The sequence below is a fragment of the Monodon monoceros genome, unplaced genomic scaffold, assembly GCF_005190385.1.
Source record: "Monodon monoceros isolate NGI ecotype Baffin Bay Population unplaced genomic scaffold, NGI_Narwhal_1 Super_Scaffold_7, whole genome shotgun sequence".
Taxonomy (NCBI): domain Eukaryota; kingdom Metazoa; phylum Chordata; class Mammalia; order Artiodactyla; family Monodontidae; genus Monodon; species Monodon monoceros.
In genome coordinates, this window is record NW_021703784.1 from 62,385,846 (window position 1) to 62,405,524 (window position 19,679).

A 19,679-nucleotide genomic window follows, 5' to 3' on the forward strand; every position below is an offset into this window, starting at 1 on the left:
ATATTGCAGTATGGGCTTCCCTGGTGGTGCAGTGGTTGAGAGTCCGCCTGCCAATGCAGGGGACACGGGTTCGTGCCCCGGTCTGGGAAGATCCCACATGCCGCGGAGCAGCTAGGCCCGTGAGCCATGGCCGCTGAGCCTGCGTGTCCGGAGCCTGTGCTCCGCAACGGGGGAGGGCACAACAGTGAGAGGCCCGCGTATCGCAAAAAAAAAAAAAATGTATATATATATATATATATATATATATATATTGCAGTAAATTTAAAATGAATCATAAAAAGTATGTTTTCATACCACAAGGGAATTAAATTAGAAATCAAAAACAAATCTCTGGAAAATCTACAATACTGGAAACTAAATAATACATTTCTAAATAACACATGGGTCAAAGAAGAAATCAAAAGGGAAATTACAAAGTATTTTGAACTAAATGAAAATGAAAAGATGACCTATCAGAATTTGTGAAATGCTACTAAAGTAGGACTTAAGGGGAAAGTTAAAGCAACTAAAATAGAAAAGAAGAAAGGTCTTAGTCAATGAACTCAGCTTCTATCTTAAGAACTAGATAAAGAAAACTAAATTCAAAGTAAACAGAAAAAAGAAAATAACAGGGATGAAAACAGAAATAAATGAAACAGAACAGACACAATAGAAAAAAAAGTAATGAAAGTAACAGTTGGTTCTTTGAGAAGATCAAAAAACTTGATAAACTTCTAGCCAGACTGATAACAAAAAAAGAGAAGATACAAATTGCCAGTATCAGAAGTGAGAGAGATGATATCACTAGAGAGTCTACAGATATTAAAAGGATCATAAGGGAACATTATGGATAACTTTTTGCAAATAAAGTTGACAATTAGAAAAAATAAACAAATTCACTAAAAAACACAAACTACCAAGCTCTCTCATGAAGAAATGGATAATCTAAATAACTGTATTTATCAAAGAAATTGAAATTGTAGTTTAAAATCTTCCCACAATGAAAACTACAGTCACAGATGGTTTTATTGGTGAATTCTACCAAACATTTAAGGAATCAATAATAATAGCAATTCTACACAAACTCTTCTAAAAATCTGAAAAGGATAGGATAATCCCCAACTCATTCTATGAGACCAGTATTACCCTGATACCAAAACCTGACAAAAAACATTATAAGAAAACTACCAACAGCTCTCATGAACACAGTCACAGAAATTCTTTCAAAACTACTTTTTAGAAAATGGAATCTAAGAATATAGCAAAAGGCTAATACATCATGAACAAGTAGGATTTGTCCCAAGAATAAAGGGTTGGTTTACACTTGAAAAACAATGTAATTCATCATTTTAACATGTTTACATAAGAAAATATAACAAACTAAAGAAGAAAAGCAATATGATCATTTTGACAGAAGCAGAAAAAACAGCTGAAAAAATTCAGCATCATTTCTGTTAAAAACTCTGAACACATTAGAAGTAAAAGTGAATTTCCTTAACCTGATAAAAGACATCTATGGAAAACCTACAGCTAACATCATACTGAATATTTAAAAACTGAATGCTTTCCTGCTAAGATCAGGAACAAGATAGGCATGCCCACTATTACTACATCTACTCTACTTTGGGCTACAGGTTCCAGCTGGAGCAATTAGGAGACGGGAGGGAGGGAGGAAGGAATGGAAGGTATACACTTTGGAAAAGAAGAAATAAAACTCCTTATTCACAGACAATATAACTGTCAATGTAGAAAATCTACAAAAAGTGTCTAGAAGTTATATGTGATGCTTAGTAAGGTTGTAGGATCAATACACAAAAATCAATTGTATTCTACATACTAGGAGTGAACAATCAGAAAATATTATTTACAATAGCATCAAGAATACGAAATAGGGATAATATATCAAAAAATATGAAAGACCTATATATTGAACCACAAAATACTGCTGAAAATCTAAAGACCTAAATAAATAGGGAGATATACTTTGGTCAAGGGTTGGCCAACTCAATATTATTAAGCTGTCAACCTTCCAAATTAACACATAGTTGAATAAATCTATAGATTCAATGCAATTCCAATCCCAATGCCAGCAGGGTTTTGTTTTTGGTAGAAATTATAAAACTGAATTTAAAATTCCAATTGAAATGTAAAGGATGTAGAATAGCTCAAACTTTGAAAAAGACAAAATCGGAGAACTAACACTACCTGATTTCAAGAATTGTGATAAAGCCAGAGTAATAAAAAGCAGTGTGGTATTAGAGTAAACATAGGCAAATAGATCAATGGAACAAAAACAGACAGTCCAGAAATAAACCCACACGTATAAGGAGAACTGATCTCCTCCTACACTTGCTCGAGGAAAGATTAACTGTTATGTGTTCTAAAAGTAAAGGATAATGAAATGAAGCACCATGTTAATGGAGAAGGTCCCTAAGCAGAAAAGATTCTCCCTGCACATAGGGTTCCCTGATCTATTGCTGCTTGCAAGTCACCTCCAATTGTCACCTCAGCATAATAATACCCACACAGGTAAATTTTACTTTGCATATATTTATTTATACGTATAAGATTAAGTGCTTCCTTAAGTGACTTAAAGGATAAATCATACGCAGCTGAGTTATCTGCTTATAATCCACCCTTTCTAATCCTTGGACACCTGTCTTAGGGAACGAACTACTGGAGTTACAGAACTTTCAGGTAGCTCATCTTATTTAAACTCTTCCATTCAATGCTATTTCCTAAAGCCTCATTTTGGTCTCAGAAGAAGACTGTCCTTTTCTGTTTGAATCCAAGGTCAAGCCCTCTGTCCTGTGGTCCTATACACCACTGAACTGAAAATTTCATGCAGTTCCAGGGCTATGTCTTTATAATACTGTTTTCCTATTTCTTCTCCATTTTTATTACTAAGGCTCCATAACTGTGGTTAAGACAGGATTCTTGAATAAAACAGAACCGTATTCAACTCTTCTGTGGTCTTTTTTACAACTATGCACCTAAAATGTTAAAACCTGTACCCAGCCAACAGTAAAGATTCAATAAATAGTAGCTATTGCTATTATCTTTATCACTATTATTATTACCTACCTGCACCCAGTTACTTCCTACAAATTAGTTTCAACTTCAATTTCAACTTGCTACAAATTAATGTCAAATTAATTTCAACCTACCTACACCCAGTTACTTCCTACAAATTAATTTCAAAAAATTAATTTCAAATTCTTCTCTACCTTTAAGCTCTAAGCAATTCAGTGTTGTTGCCTTCAAGGGGCCAATGGACAACTATTCATATTATTTAAAAATTTTAAAACAAATACTTAATGAATTTGTTTTTGTTGTTTAAAATCCAAGAAATATCAATGTTTGTAAAGAAAACGTTCATATTATGCTGCCCAACCCAGTGACATGGACACTCTACCCTTCACCTCCAGCCATATAAGTTATTATTAATAGTTTTACGTGTTTCCTTCCAAATATTTTTGCACCTTCTATATACACATGTATGTGTGCATATAAGTATTAAGGTTTAATTCAAACAGTGCAATGAAACCCATCTTTCCTTATCTAGATTCACTGTAACCATTTCACCACTTACAAATATTTAGTTTTGCTTTTTTAATATAGGCATTTCATGTATTTTGTTTAGCCTCTAAGATAGAATTTACTAAGATTATAGTTACTGGGACTTCCCTGGTGGCTATGTAGTTAAGAATCCGCCTGCCAATGCAGGGGACACAGGTTCGAGCCCTGGTCCGGGAAGATCCTACATGACATGGAGCAACTAAGCCCGTGCAACACAACTACTGAGCCTGTGCTCTAGAGCCTGCAAGCCACAACTACTGAAGCCCACGCACCTACAGCCTGTGCTCTGCAACAAAGAGAAGCCCCCGCAATGAGAAGCCCATGCACCGCGTTGAAGAATAGCCTCCCCTCGCCGCAACTAGAGAAAGCCCACGTGCAGCAACGAAGACCCAACGCGGCCAAAAATAATTTAATTAAAAAGATTATAGTTACTGAAGTTGAAATTTTATAAACAGCTCTAAGAAAAGATTAATTTTATCATAAAGACTTTGTAATTTTATGGGAAAATTAAGATTCTAGTTAGTACAGAGAGCCGGCATTTCAAAATCTTTCAGGCCCAACATATGTACTCACTTCCTGAAGCTCACTGCCCTGTAAGAGTCAGAAATACATATTTCAGGGACAGTTATACATATATTTTTAATTAAAAATGGAAATTAACAAACAGTCATAAGAATTCCTTGGGGGTGTTTTAGAATGAATTCAAAATTTAGTGCTTTAATAGAGGAAATAAGGTGAGTTCCATTACAATTCCACTTTCCAGTTTATAAACACTGGAATTTTACTAATTTCCTGGATGACAAATGGAAGGAATGCTATCATTCGGGGCTTTTCCACTTACAGTTCCATGACCATGATATCTAAAAACAAACAACCCAGTGAAATCTTGATTTCAAACAACTCCTTCAAGAAGCCTATACATAACGTGGCTCATATTACATTAAAATTAAACTTGAGAAATTACGTCATGAATGAAACATTCATTTGCATTCTTGTCCTTTTTTTTTTTTTCGGTACGTGGGCCCCCCACTGTTGCGGCCTCTCCCATTGCGGAGCACAGGCTCCGGATGCGCAGGCTCAGCGGCCATGGCCCATGGGCCCAGCCGCTCCGCGGCATGCAAGATCCTCCCGGACCGGGGCACAAACCCATGTCCCCTGCATCGGCAGGCGGACTCTCAACCACTGTGCCACCTGGGAAGTCCTGCATTCTTGTCCTTTAAAGTGTTTCATAATAGCAAGGAAGAAGGTAAACTTGAGAATTAATCTTAAAAAAAGATTAGGTCTTAGGTCTTCTACTTAAAGAAAATAAAAGTCGAGGATCCTACTAACACAACCTCATCTAAAAAGCAAAAAATGAATGTAATATACTAGAGGTATAATTTTTAAGGGAAACATTTACAAAACAAAAGGAAAAAACAGATACAACCTACGCAGGGAAAAAATGACTCATTAGCAGATCTGAAGAGGGAAAAGTTGCCCAAGGTGAAACCTTTTATAAAATAAAATTACATACTGTATACTAAGCTCAGTATACTTAAAAAACTGGCTTCAGAATAAGGTACATGCAAAAAAGGCTCAACAAAATATTGGCCAATCAAATCTTGCAGTATATAAAAACAATAATAGAGGCCCTGAACCAAGATGGCTGAGTAGAAGGACGTGCTCTCGCTCCCTCTTGCGAGAACACCAGAATCACAACTAACTGCTGAACAGTCATTGACAGGAAGACACTGGAACTCACCAAAAAAGATACCCCACATCCAAAGACAAAGGAGAAGCCACAATGAGACGGTAGGAGGGGTGCAATCACAATAAAATCAAATCCCATAACTGCTGGGTGGGTGACTCACAGACTGGAGAACACTTATACCACAGAAGTCCACCCACTGGAGGGAAGTTTCTGAAGCCCACATCAGGCTTCCCAACCTGAAGGTCCAGCAACAGGAGGAGGAATTCCCAGAGAATCAGACTTTGAAGGCTAGTGGGATTTGACTGCAGAACTTCGACAGGACTGGGGGAAACAGAGACTCTGCTCTTGGAGGGCACACACAAAGTAATGTGTGCATCGGGATCCAACGGAAAGAGCAGTGACCCCAGGAGAGACTGCACCAGACGTACCTGCTAGTGTTGGAGGGTCTCCTCCAGAGGTGGGGGGGGTGGCTGTGGATCACCGTGAGGACAAGGACACTGGCAGCAGAAGTTCTGGGAAGTACTCCTTGGCGTGAGCCCTCCCAGAGTCAGCCATTAGCCCCACCAAAAACCCCAGGTAGGCTCCAGTGCTGGGTTGCCTCAGGTCAAACAACCAACAGGGCGGGAACCCAGCCCCACCCATAAGCAGTCAAGCGGATTAAAGTTTTACAAAACTCTGCCCACCAGAGCAACACCCAGCTCTACCCACCACCAGTCCCTCCCATCAGGAAACTTGCACAAGCCTTTGGATAGACTCATCCACCAGAGGGCAGACAGCGGAAGCAAGAAGAACTACATTGGCCAATCAAATCTTGTAGTATATAAAAACATTAATAGAGGACCTGAACCAAGATGGTGGAGTAGAAGGACGTGCTCTCACTCCCTATTGCGAGAACACCAGAATCACAACTAACTGCTGAACAGTCATTGACAGGAAGACACTGGAACTCACCAAAAAAGATATCCCACAGCCTGTGGAACAAAAACCATATTCACAGAAAGACAGACAAGATGAAAAGGCAGAGGGATATGTACCAGATGAAGGAACAAGATACAACCCCAGAAAAACAACTAAATGAAGTGGAGATAGGCAACATTCCAGAAAGAGAATTCAGAATAATGACAGCAAAGATGATCTAGGACCTCGGAAAAAGAATGGAGGCAAAGATCGAGAATATGCAAGAAATGTTTAACAAAGAGCTAGAAGAATTAAAGAACAAACAGAGATGAACAATACAATAACTGAAATGAAAACTACACTAGAAGCAATCAATAGCAGAATACCTGAGGCAGAAGAACGGATAAGTGACCTGGAAGACAGAATGGTGGAATTCACTGCTGCAGAACAGAATAAAGAAAAAAGAATGAAAAGAAATGAAGACAGCCTTAGGAGACCTATGGGACAACATTAAACGAAACAATATTCGCATTATAGGGGTTCCAGAAGGAGGAGAGAGAGAGAAAGGACCCGAGAAAATATTTGAAGAGATTATACTCGAAAACTTCCCTAACATGGGAAAGGAAATAGCCACCCAAGTCCAGGAAGAACAGAGAATCCCATACAGGATAAACCCAGGAGAAACACGCTGAGACACACAGTAATCAAACTGGCAAAAATTAAAGACAAAGAAAAATTATTAAAAGAAGCAAGGGATAAATGACAAATAACATACAAGGCAACTCCCATAAGGTTAACAGCTGATTTCTCAGAAGAAACTCTACAAGCCAGAAGGGAGTGGCATGATATATTAAAGTGATGAAAGGGAAGAACCTACAACCAAGATTACTCTACCCGGCAAGGATCTCATTCACATTTGATGGAGAAATCAAAAGCTTTACAGACAAGCAAAAGCTAAGAGAATTGAGCACCACCAAACCAGCTCTACAACAAATGCTAAAGGAACTTCTCTAAGTGAGAAACACAAGAGAAGAAAAGTACCTACAGAAACAAACCCAAAACAATTTAAAAAATGGTCATAGGAACATACATGTCGATAATTACCTTAAATGTGAATGGATTAAATGCTCCAACCAAAAGACACAGGCTTCTTGAATGGATACAAAAACAAGACCCATATGTATGCTGTCTACAAGAGACCCACTTCAGACCTAGGGACACATACACACTGAAAGTGAGGGGACGGAAAAAGATATTCCATGCAAATGGAAATCAAAAGAAAGCTGGAGTAGCAATACTCATATCAGATAAATAGACTTTAAAATAAAGAATGTTACAAGAGACAAGGAAGGACACTACATAATGATCCAGGGATCAATCCAAGAAGAAGATGTAACAATTATAAATATATATGCACCCAAAACAGGAGCACTTCAACACATAAGGCAACTGTTAACAGCTATAAAAGAGGAAATCGACAGTAACACAATGTTAGTGGGGGACTTTAACACCACACTTACACCAATGGACAGATGATCCAAAGTGAAAATAAATAAGGAAACACAAGCTTTAAATGACACAATGGACCAGATACATTTAATTGATATTTATAGGACATTCCATCCAAAAACAGATTACACTTTCTTCTCAAGTGTGCACGGAACATTCTCCAGGAGAGATCACATCTTGGGTCACAAATAAAGCCTCAGTAAATTTATGAAAATTGAAATCATATCAAGCATCTCTTCTGACCACAACAGTATGAGACTAGAAATGACTTACAGGGAGAAAAACGTAAAAAATACAAACACATGGAGGCTAAAAATACATTACTAAATAACCAAGAGATCACTGAAGAAATCAAAGAGGAAATGAAAAAATACCTAGAAACAAATGACAATGCAAACATGACGACCCAAAACCTATGAGATGCAGCAAAAGCAGTTCTAAGAGGGAAGTTTATAGCTATACAAGCTTACCTCAAGAAACAAGAAAAATCTCAAGTAAACAATCTAAGCTTACACCTAAAGGAACTAGAGAAAGAAGAAAAAACAAAACCCAAAGTTAGCAGAAGGAAAGAAATCATCAAGTTCTGAGCAGAAATAAATGAAATAGAAACAAAGAAAACAACAGCAAAGATCAATAAACTAAAAGCTGGTTCTTTGACAAGATAAACAAAATTGATAAACCATTAGCCTGACATCAAGAAAAAGAGGGAGAGGACTCAAATCAGTAAAATTAGAAACGAAAAAGGAGAAGTTACAACAGACACCGCAGATATACAAAGCATCCTAAGAGACTACTACAAGCAACTCTATGCCAATAAAGTGGACAACCTGGAAGAAATGGACAAACTTTTAGAAAGGTATGACCTTCCAAGAATGAACCAGGAAGAAATGGAAAATATGAACAGACCAATCACAAGTAATGAAATCGAAACTGTGATTAAAAATCTTCCAACAAACAAAAGCCCAGGACCAGATGGCTTCACAGGTGAATTCTATCAAACATTGAGAGTAGAGCTAACACCCATCCTTCTCAAACTCTTCCAAAAAATTGCGGAGGAAGGAACACTCCCAAACTCATTCTACAGGACCACCATCACCCTGATACCAAAGCCAGACAGAGATACTACAACAAAAGAAAATTACAGACCACTATCACTGATGAACATAGATGCAAAATTCCTCAACAAAATACTAGCAAACAGAATCCAACAACACATTAAAAGGATCATACACCATGATCAAGGAGGATTTATCCCAGGGATGCAAGGATTCTTCAATATACGCAAATCAATCAATGTGATACACCATATTAACAAACTGAAAAATAAAAACCATATGATCATCTCAATAGATGCAGAAAAAGCTTGTGACAAAATTCAACACCCATTTATGATAAAAACTCTATAGAAAGTGGGCATAGAGGGAACCTACCTCAACATAATAACAGCCATATATGACAAACCCACAGCAAACATCATTCTCAATGATGAAAACTGAAACCATTTCCTCTAAGATCAGGAACAAGATAAGGATGTCCACTCTCACCACTATTATTCAACATAGTTTTGGAAGTCCTAGCCACAGCAGTCAGAGAAGAAAAATAAAAGGAATACAAATTGGAAAAGAAGAAGTAAAACTGTCACTGTTTGCAGATGACATGATACTATACATAGAGAATCCTAAAGATGCCACCAGAAAACAACTACAGCTAATCAGTGAATTTGGTAAAGCTGCAGGATACAAAATTAATGCACAGAAATCTCTTGCATTCCTATACACTAATGATGAAAAATCTGAAACAGAAATTAAGGAAACAGTCCCATTACCACTGCAACAAAAAGAATAAAATACCTAGGAATAAACCTATCTAGGGAGACAAAAGACCTATACGCAGAAAACTATAAAACAGTGATGAAAAATTAAAGATGATACCAACAAATGCAGAAATATACCATGTTCCTGGATTGGAAGAATCAACATTGTGAAAATGACTATAGTACCCAAAGCAATCTACGGATTCAATGCAATCTCTATCAAATTACCAATGGCATTTTTACAGAACCAGAACAAAAAAACCTTAAAATTTGTATGGAGACACAAAAGACCCCGAATAGCCAAAGCAGTCTTGAGAAAGAAAAACGGAGCTGGAGGAATCAGACTCCCTGACTTCAGACTATACTACAAAGCTACAGTAATCAAGACAATATGGTACTGGCACAAAACCAAAAATATAGATCAGTGGAACAAGATAGAAAGCCCAGAGATAAACCCACACACCTATGGTCAACTAATCTATGACAAAGGAGGCAAGGATATACCATGGAGAAAAGACAGTCCCTTCAATAAGTGGTGTTGGGAAAACTGGACAGCTACATGTAAAAGAATGAAATCAGAACACTCCCTAACACCATACACAAAAATAAACTCAAAATGGATTAGAGACCTCAATGTAAGACTGGACACTATAAAACTCTTAGAGGAAAACAAAGGAAGAACACTCTTTGACATAAGTCACAGCAAGATCTTTCTTGATCCACCTCCTAGAGTAATGGAAATAAAAACAAGAATAAACAAATGGGACCTAATGAAACTAAAAGCTTTTGTTCAGCAAAGGAAACCATAAACAAGACGAAAGGACAACCCTCAGAATGGGAGAAAATATTTGTAAACGAATCAACAGACAAAGGATTAATCTCCAAAATATATAAACAGCTCATGCAGCTCAATATTTAAAAAAAACAAACAACCCAATCCAAAAATGGGCAGAAGACCTAAACAGACATTTCTCCAAAGAAGACATACAGATGGCCAAGAAGCACATGAAAAGCTGCTCAACATCACTAATTATTAGAGAAATGCAAATCAAAATTACAATGAGGTATCACCTCACACCAGTTAGAATGGGCATCATCAGAAAATCTACAAACAACAAATGCTGGAGAGGGTGTAGAGAAAAGGGAATGCTCTTGCACTGTTGGTGGGAATGTAAATTGATACAGCCACTATGGAGAACAGTATGGAGGTTCCTTAAAAAACTAAAAATAGAATTACCATATGACCTAGCAATCCCACTACTGGGCATATACCCAGAGAAAACCATAATTCAAAAAGATACATGCACCCCAATGTCTACTGCAGCACTACTTACAATAGCCAGGACATGGAAGCAATCTAAATGCCTACCGACAGATGAATGTAAAAAAAGATATGGTACATATATACAATGGAATATTACTCAGCCATAAAAAGGAATGAAATTGGGTCATTTGTTGAGACGTGGATGTATCTAGAGATTGTCATACAGAGTGAAGTAAGTCAGAAAGTGAAAAACAAATATCGTATATTAACACATATATGTGGAACCTAGAAATGGTACAGATGAACCGGTTTGCAGAGCAGAAATTGAGACACAGATGTAGAGAACAAACGTATGGACACCAAGGCGGGAAAGCGGTGGGGGGGTGGGGGTGGGGTGTGATGAACTGAGCAATTGGGATTGACATGTATACAATGATGTGTATAAAACTGATGACTAATAAGAACCTCCTGTATAAAAAAATAAAATTCAACAACAACAAAATAATAAACACAAACAAATGGGGTTTATTTGAGCAACTTAAGGTTAGCTCAATGTTCAAAAACAAATCAATATAACCCATCATATTAATCTAAAAAAGAAAAATCACATCATAATATCATTTAACAAAACTTCAACAGCCATCAGGATAAAAATTTTCATCAAGCTAAGAACAAAGGGGAACTTTTCAACCAAATAAAGGACATGTGCAATAGACCTACAGTGAACATCAAAGTAAATGGTAAAAGATGAAATACTTTCCACTTATGAAGAGGAAAAATGCAAGGATATCTACATTCACCATTCTGGCAATAAAACACATATAGAACAGAAAGGAAGGAATAAAACTATCCCAATTTGCAAGATGACAAGAATGTCTATGTAGAAAACCCCAGGGATTCTTTAAAAACAGTTCTAGAACTATTACGAACAAAACTACAGGATACAAAGTCAAAACACAAAAATCACTTAAATTTCTATACACTAGCAATAAACAACATGAAACCAAAATTAAAAAACAACAACAACAACAAAAAAAACCCAGTAACATTTATAAAAGCTTCCCCACCTGCTAACCCAGCTCATGGAGCTTTATTCAGAATGGAATAATAGATCCTGTTGGTTCTTGCTGCACTTGAAAGGGTAGGCCCAGCTGGGCCATATTCCCTAAGAAGCCAGTGCTGGAGACCCATGTTTGCTCTCCTACTTCTTTCAAAACTCCTGGGACGAGAGTTGAGGACTACCTGGAACCCCTTTTCAGAACCCATACCCACCCAAGCCTTACTCTCTTTCCTACCCATCCCACCACTCCTGCTGTCAAACATGAATGACAAGATTGACATAGGGATATTCCTTGGGCTGGGAATCCCCTGACAGCTTCAAGGGAATACTGTATGACAACAGGGAGAAGTCTCACATCTATCACAGTCCCTCTACCACATACATACAGATGCACAGACACACTACTATTGGAAATACTTAGGTATAAATCTAATAAATCATGGCACTTATGAAAGAAATCAAAGAAGACCTAAAAAACGGGCAGACGTACAATATCAGAAGACTCAACATAGGGACTTCCCTGGTTGTCCACTGGTAAAGAATCCACCTTCCAATGCAGAGGATGCGGGTTCGATCCCTGGTCAGGGAACAAAGATCCCACATGCCGCGGGGCAACTAAGCCCGCACGCCACAACTACTGGGCTCACACGCCTCAATGAGAGAGCCCATGTGCCACAAACTACAGAGCCCACACACCCTGGACCCTGCGCACCACAAATACAGAGAAGCCCGTGCGCCACAACAAAGAGCACATGCCGCAATGAAAGATCTCACACACCTCAACGAAGACCCCGCACGCTGCAACTAGACCTGACACAGCCAAAAAAAAAGAAGACTCACCATATGAAAGATATCAATTTTCACCAAAATGATCTATGTCAAAATCAAAATCCAATAAGGGCTTTTTTTGTAGTTATAGATAGCTCATTCTTAAACATTATATGGTAGGACAAAAGTACTACAATAGCTAAAAGAATGTTGCAAAAGAAAATTAAGTTGGAGGAATCACACTATTAAATTTTATGACTTATTATAAAGCAACAGTAATCAAGAGAGTGTGGGGAATTCTCTGGCGGTACAGTGGTTAGAACTCCATGATTCCACTGCCGGGAGGCCTGGGTTCAATCCCTGGTAGGGGAACTAAGATCCCACAAGCCGCACAGCATGGCCAAAACTGGATAGGAAGCCCAGAGGTAAACCCACGCATATATGGTCACCTTATCTTTGATAAAGGAGGCAAGAATATACAGTGGAGAAAAGACAGCCTCTTCAATAAGTGGTGCTGGGAAAACTGGACAGGTACATGTAAAAGTATGAAATTAGAACACTCTCTAACACCATACACAAAAATAAACTCAAAATGGATTAAAGACCTAAATATAAGGCCAGACACTATCAAACTCTTAGAGGAAAACATAGGCAGAGCACTCTATGACATAAATCACAGCAAGATCCTTTTTGACCCACCTCCTAGAGAAATGCAAATAAAAACAAAAATAAACAAATGGGACCTAATGAAACTTCAAAGCTTTTGCACAGCAAGGGAAACCATAAACAAGATGAAAAGACACCTTCAGAATGGGAGAAAATATTTGCAAATGAAGCAACTGACAAAGGATTAATCTCCAAAACTTACAAGCAGCACATGCAGCTTAATAACAAAAAAACAAACAACCCAATCCAAAAATGGGCAGAAGACCTAAATAGACATTTCTCCAAAGAAGATATACAGATTGCCAACAAACACATGAAAGAATGCTCAACATCATTAATCATTAGAGAAATGAAAATCAAAACTACAATGAGATATCATCTCACACCGGTCAGAATGGCCATCATCAAAAAAATCTAGAAACAGTAAATGCTGGAGAGGGTGTGGAGAAAAGGGAACCCTCTTGCACTGTTGGTGGGAATGTAAATTGATACAGACACTATGGAGAACAGTATGGAGGTTCCTTAAAAAACTACAAATAGAACTACCATATGACCCAGCAATCCCACTACTGGGTATATACCCTGAGAAAACCATAATTCAAAAAGAGTCATGTACCACAATGTTCACTGCAGCTCTATTTACAATAGCCAGGACATGGAAGCAACCTAAGTGTCCATCAACAGATGAATGGATAAAGAAGATGTGGCACATATATACAATGGAATATTACTCAGCCATAAAAAGAAACGAAATTGAGTTATTTGTAGTGAGGTGGATGGACCTAGAGTCTGTCATCCAGAGTGAAGTAAGTCAGAAAGAGAAAAACAAATACTGTATGCTAACACATATATGGAATCTAAGGAAAAAAGTCATGAGACGGGAATAAAGATACAGACCTACTAGAGCATGGACTTGAGGATATGGGGAGGGGGAAGGGTAAGCTGTGACAAAGTGAGAGAGTGGCACGGACATATATACACTACCAAACGTAAAGTAGATAGCTAGTGGGAAGCAGCCGCATAGCACAGGGAGATCAGCTACGTGGTCTGTGACCACCTAGAGGGGTGGGATAGGGAGGGTGGGAGGGAGTGAGACGCAAGAGGGAAGAGATATGGGAACATATGTATATGTTTAACTGATTCACTTTGTTATAAAGCAGAAACTAACACACCATTGTAAAGCAATTATACTCCAATAAAGATGTTAAAAGAAAAAGAAAAAGAGAGAGTGTGGTATTGGTGAAGACATACGTAAGTCAATGGGATAGAAGTCCAGAAATAGACCCATATAAGTATGGCCATCTGATCTTTGACAAAAGAGCACAAGTAGTTCAGCTGAGAAAGAATAGTCTTTTTTCAACAAATGGTGCTGGGACAACAGATCATTTATATGCATACAAAAAGAAAAATTAATCTCAATCTAAACCTCATATCTTATACAAAGATTAACTCCAAACGGACCACAGATCTAAATATAAAACACAGAACCATAGAACTTTTAGAAGAAAACACAAGAGAAAATCTTCACGACCTGGGGTTTAAGTGAAAATTTCTTAGAAATAACACCAAAAGCAAGATCCATTAAAAAAAAATTAACTCAAACTTCACCGAACTTAAAATTTTTGCCTGGGGACTTCCCTGGTGGCACAGTGGTTAAGAATCTGCCTGCCAATGCAGGGGACACGGATTCGATACCTGGTCCGGCAAGATCCCACATGCCGCGGGGCAACTAAGCCAGTGCGCCACAACTACTGAGCCTGCACTCTAGACCCTATGAGCCACAACTACTGAGCCCATGTGCCACAACTACTGAAGCCCACGTGCCTGGAGCTTGTGCTCTGCATCAAGAGAAGGAACCACAATGAGAAGCCCACGTACTGCAACGAAGAGTAGCCCCCACTCGCTGCAACTAGAGAAAGCCCACATGCAGCAGTGAAGACCCAATGCAGCCAAAAAATAATAATAATATATAAAAATTTTAAAAAAGAGCGCTCACTAAAAACATTTTTTTTTCTGTAAGAAAGACACTGTTAAGAAAATTAAAAGCCAAGTCTCCAGAATATATAAAGAACTCTCAAAACTCAACAGTAAAAAAACCAAACAATCCCATCAGAAAATAGGCAAATATTTGAATAGGTATTTATCCAAAGAAGATATATGCAAACAGCCAAAAACACATGAAAAGATGCTCAACAACATTAGTCATTAGGGGAGTGCAAATAAAATACACAATGAGATAGTACTTCACTCCCATTAGGATGGGTATAATCAAAAAGGCTGATGAAAGTATTGGCAAGAATGTAGAGAAACTGCTGGTGGAAGTGTCAAACAGTGCAGCCTCTTTTGAAAAACAGTCTGGCAGTTCAGCAAAAGGTCAAACGTACAGCTACCACATGAATCAGTAGTTCTACTCCTAGGTATATACCCAAGAGAAATGGAAGCTAATGGGTCTACACAAAAACTTGTGCGTGAGTGTTCACAGTACGTTATTCGTTACAGCCAAAAACTGGAAGCAACTTAAATGTCTTTCAATAGGTGAATGGATAACAAAAATATGGTACACCCACATAATGGAAAACTGAGTAATAAAAGGGAACAAGCTACTGATACATGCAACAACTTAGATGAATCTCAAATACATGGTGCTAATTGAAAGGAACCAGGACCTAAAGGTTACACACTGTATGATTCCATTTATACGGCACTGTCGAAAATATAAAACTACAGTAACAGAGAACATATCGCTGGTTGTCAGGGATTACAAGTGGTGGGAGGTGTGACAATAAAGGGATAGCATGAGGGAGTTTGCTGGAATGATGCAACCGTCTTGTATCCCGATGGTAGTGGTGCTTATACATGTCTTAAAATACATATATCTGTATCCCAAACAAATAAAAAGGTTAATTTTATTGCATAATAATTTAAACAATAAAAAAGTTTTAAGAATGATAGACAAAATTCTATTATTCCCAGCAGCTGCCTATGAGAATTAAAAAAATAAACATGGCCAAATTGAATGTTTAAGGCCAAATATACGGAATTTTTTCCCAGATGTCTCTGATTACTTAGCGGGGGGGACAAAGGCAGGTTTAAGTGTGCCACAACTTATGTTATGGTTTCCCTAGAAGCAAACCCTGAAGTAAGGATTTTAGTGCAAGTAGTTTGTTTGAGAAAAAAGTCCCAGGAAACTGTAGTAGGGAAGTAGGAAAGAGAAGGCAGCCATTGTGTACATTAATGAGCAGGCTACATCTGTGGGCAATTGGAGTTCAGTTGTCTCACTGGGAGTCAGTGTAGGGCTTACATTACAGTTATCCCACTCAAGGGGCAAGGGAGCTAGAGGTTTTCCCCTCAATTTCTGTCAGTCATCAGTTGGCTGCTCCTATGGGGCATGAATTCCCTAGAAGTTCTGGCCTGCCAATGTGCAGGGGCAGAGCAGGCTCCAGGGGACAAAGAAAGCCCCCAAGCTAAAAATCATACGTACTGGCAGTCAGACATCAGGACAACATGCATAGAAATGGAAGGTGCTGCTTATAGGCAGGGCACTGAGGAAAGATGGACATACACACACACCACATCTTTATCCATTCAGCTGCTGATGGACACTCAGGTTGCTTCCATATCTTGCCTATTGTAAATAATGCTGCTATGAACATTGGGGTGCAAGTATCTTTTCGAATTAATGTTTTCGTTTCCTTTGGATATATATCCATGAGTGGTATTTCTGGATCATATAACAGCTCTATTTTTAGTTTTTTCTTGAGTAAATTCCATACTGTTCTCCATGGTGGCTACAACAATTTACATTTCCACCAACAGTTTTATGCTTAATGAAACATGTCAGACACAGAAAGACAAATGTTATCACTTACATGTGGAATCTAAATAAAAAGAATGAATATAACAAAACAGAAACAGACAGATATAGAGAACTAGTGGTTACCAGTGGGCCAAGGGAAGGGGGAGGGGCTAAATAGAGGTATGGGATTAAGAGATAGAGCTATCTATCAAATAAATAAGAAATAAGCTCTAAAGATATGTAGCACAGTACAGGGAATATAGCCAATATTTTGTGATAACTTTAAACGGAGTATAATCTGTAAAAATATCGAATCACTATCTTGTATATCTGAAACTAATATAATATTGTAAATCAACTACTTCTCAAAAAAAATAAAGTAGGCTTTTACATATACTGAGTTACACTTATATGTTTCCTATACTCTTCCTGAAATTGAAATAAAATTACTAAAATTGTTATTTTGATTTAATTATTAAAATTATTAAATTCCTTATTAAACTGAAATTGAGAGAGCAATTTCTTTAACAAATGACTTGCAAGGAAAATCAAGGAAAGAAGAAAACTGTCAATTAAGAAAGATTTACGAAACCTATCAACTAAAAGCAATATGTGGACCTTGTTTATATGTTGATTCAAGCGTCAAAATAGTGAAGGATAAATACACAAATGAGGAAATATGAAGACTGTTGGATATTGGTGATATTAAGAAATTACTGGTAAGTTTTAGATATGATAATGACATTGTGGTTGTGCTAACAAACCAAAAGAGGTTTTATCTTTTAGACATACATACTGAAATATTTATGAATGAAATATTAAGTTGAACCATATGGAATTATCATTTTGTAGATAGAAAAAGGATGGATATAGACAATTTCATATGGTCCAATTAATATCTATGGTCTGTTTCAAAATAATCCAACGGGGTGGGTGTGAGGCTGGTGAGTGGATAGGGCTTATAGATGAAAAAAAGAATGACCCAAAGTTAATGCCAGTTGTAGCTGGATGATGAGTACATGGGAGTTCATTTCTCTCTATTTTGATGTTTTCATTTTTCTATGTATTTAATGAATAGAAAACTGAGGCGAGAACCCCACCTGTAACTATGCCTTGCCCAATGCTTATTAGCACTCCATATGACACACAGTAAATAACAAAAACACAAATGTTGAAATGATATCTAAACCAATATTCTTCTTAGAAAGGATTATCTATAGGAAATGGTGGGCCAACAAAAATACAGCTAACCATGTCATCAACAACCGAGAAGGGTAGTAAAACCAAAACAAACTAGTTAGACTAGCAAAAGAAGATAAAATAGAAAAACAAAAATTAGAAACAAAATGTTTTTTAAAATTTTATAAAATTTTCACATGTGATTTAATTGTGTGGATTTTACTACCTCTTAAAGTTTATAATAGCTATATATTCCTCACACCACAATCCCTTTCACTTACTTTTAATCAGTATTGTATGTGATTTCATTTAGGCTGATTAAAAAACATTTGCTCTGAATTCCATTACCTATCTCTGTTTACTAGATATGGATACAGGTATAGACTAGATAAAGGATATAGAAATTTTAAAATATATCCATTAAGCTCTCTAGAGTCTTTTTCTCTTTTTTAACATCACACACACACAATTTTAAATCCATCTAAAAGAAATATCTTGCTTATAGCCAGGCAAATGTTGTTTAGACATATAATATATTTATATTAAATTCAATTTGCTAAGTATAGCCAATGTTAGTAAGGATGGATGCATTCTATCTTGGCTATCCCTGGGACAATTTATATTAAGACATATAGTTTAAAAGTTACAGAAAAATATATCAATACTTCCTTAATATTATGAAAAACCTTTTAATAATTACAGCTGTCAAAGAGAATTAACTATCTCCTAAAGAATTAGAACCCCTTACTGACATATTAAACCAGAAGCTAGATTTATCAGATATACTGAAAAACAGGTTCATAAAGAAGGCTGAACTTGATAATTTCATGGTGTTTGGCACCAGACAGAAAAGAACTGAGTCCTGATTCTGGTCTTAACTGAGGTTATGATTTTGGTGAAGTTTCCTAATTTCTCTGAACCTCAGTTTCCCTTGAACATAAAATACCTCATATTTTGTGGATAAGATTAAATGATATAATGCATGTAAGTTGTTTAGCACAGTACCTGGGACATAGTAGATGATTAATAAACACTATTATAGAACCTTTGGCCTGTCACACAGCTGGTACTCAGATATACTAGCAATCAATATCACCTTCATTACTATTGCTACTGCTATTATACATAAGGGTTCTAGTAAGTAACTGATGAATGGAACAGAGGAAACATCTCACCTGAGACATAAAAGGTGAGACAACAGAGGGACCAGAAAGATGGCATTACTGAAGGACAGGATCCATGTGTCAGTATTTCTATAAGCAATGGGAGCAGTGATGGTGACCCTGAGACTGATGGTAATTAATTCAATTAGCTTATTGAACAACTACCCTGTGCCAAGCACTAAAACAGAATAAGAAAAATAAAGTCCCTGCCCTGTGGCAGTTTATGTTCTAGTGTTTCTGGTGATTCCAATGACACACAGTTGTTACTTGAATATAATGTAATTCAGGAAAACATCTGAACCTGAAATATATATAC

The 19,679-nt window shown here is 37.3% G+C and overlaps 1 protein-coding gene across 1 annotated transcript in view; it reads right to left on the reverse strand.

Moving 5' to 3' along the window:
- The window catches only part of SBF2 (SET binding factor 2), a 451,879-nt gene that overhangs the window by 275,094 nt on the left and 157,106 nt on the right, over positions 1-19,679 (reverse strand). The gene's annotated exons all lie outside the window — the stretch shown is intronic.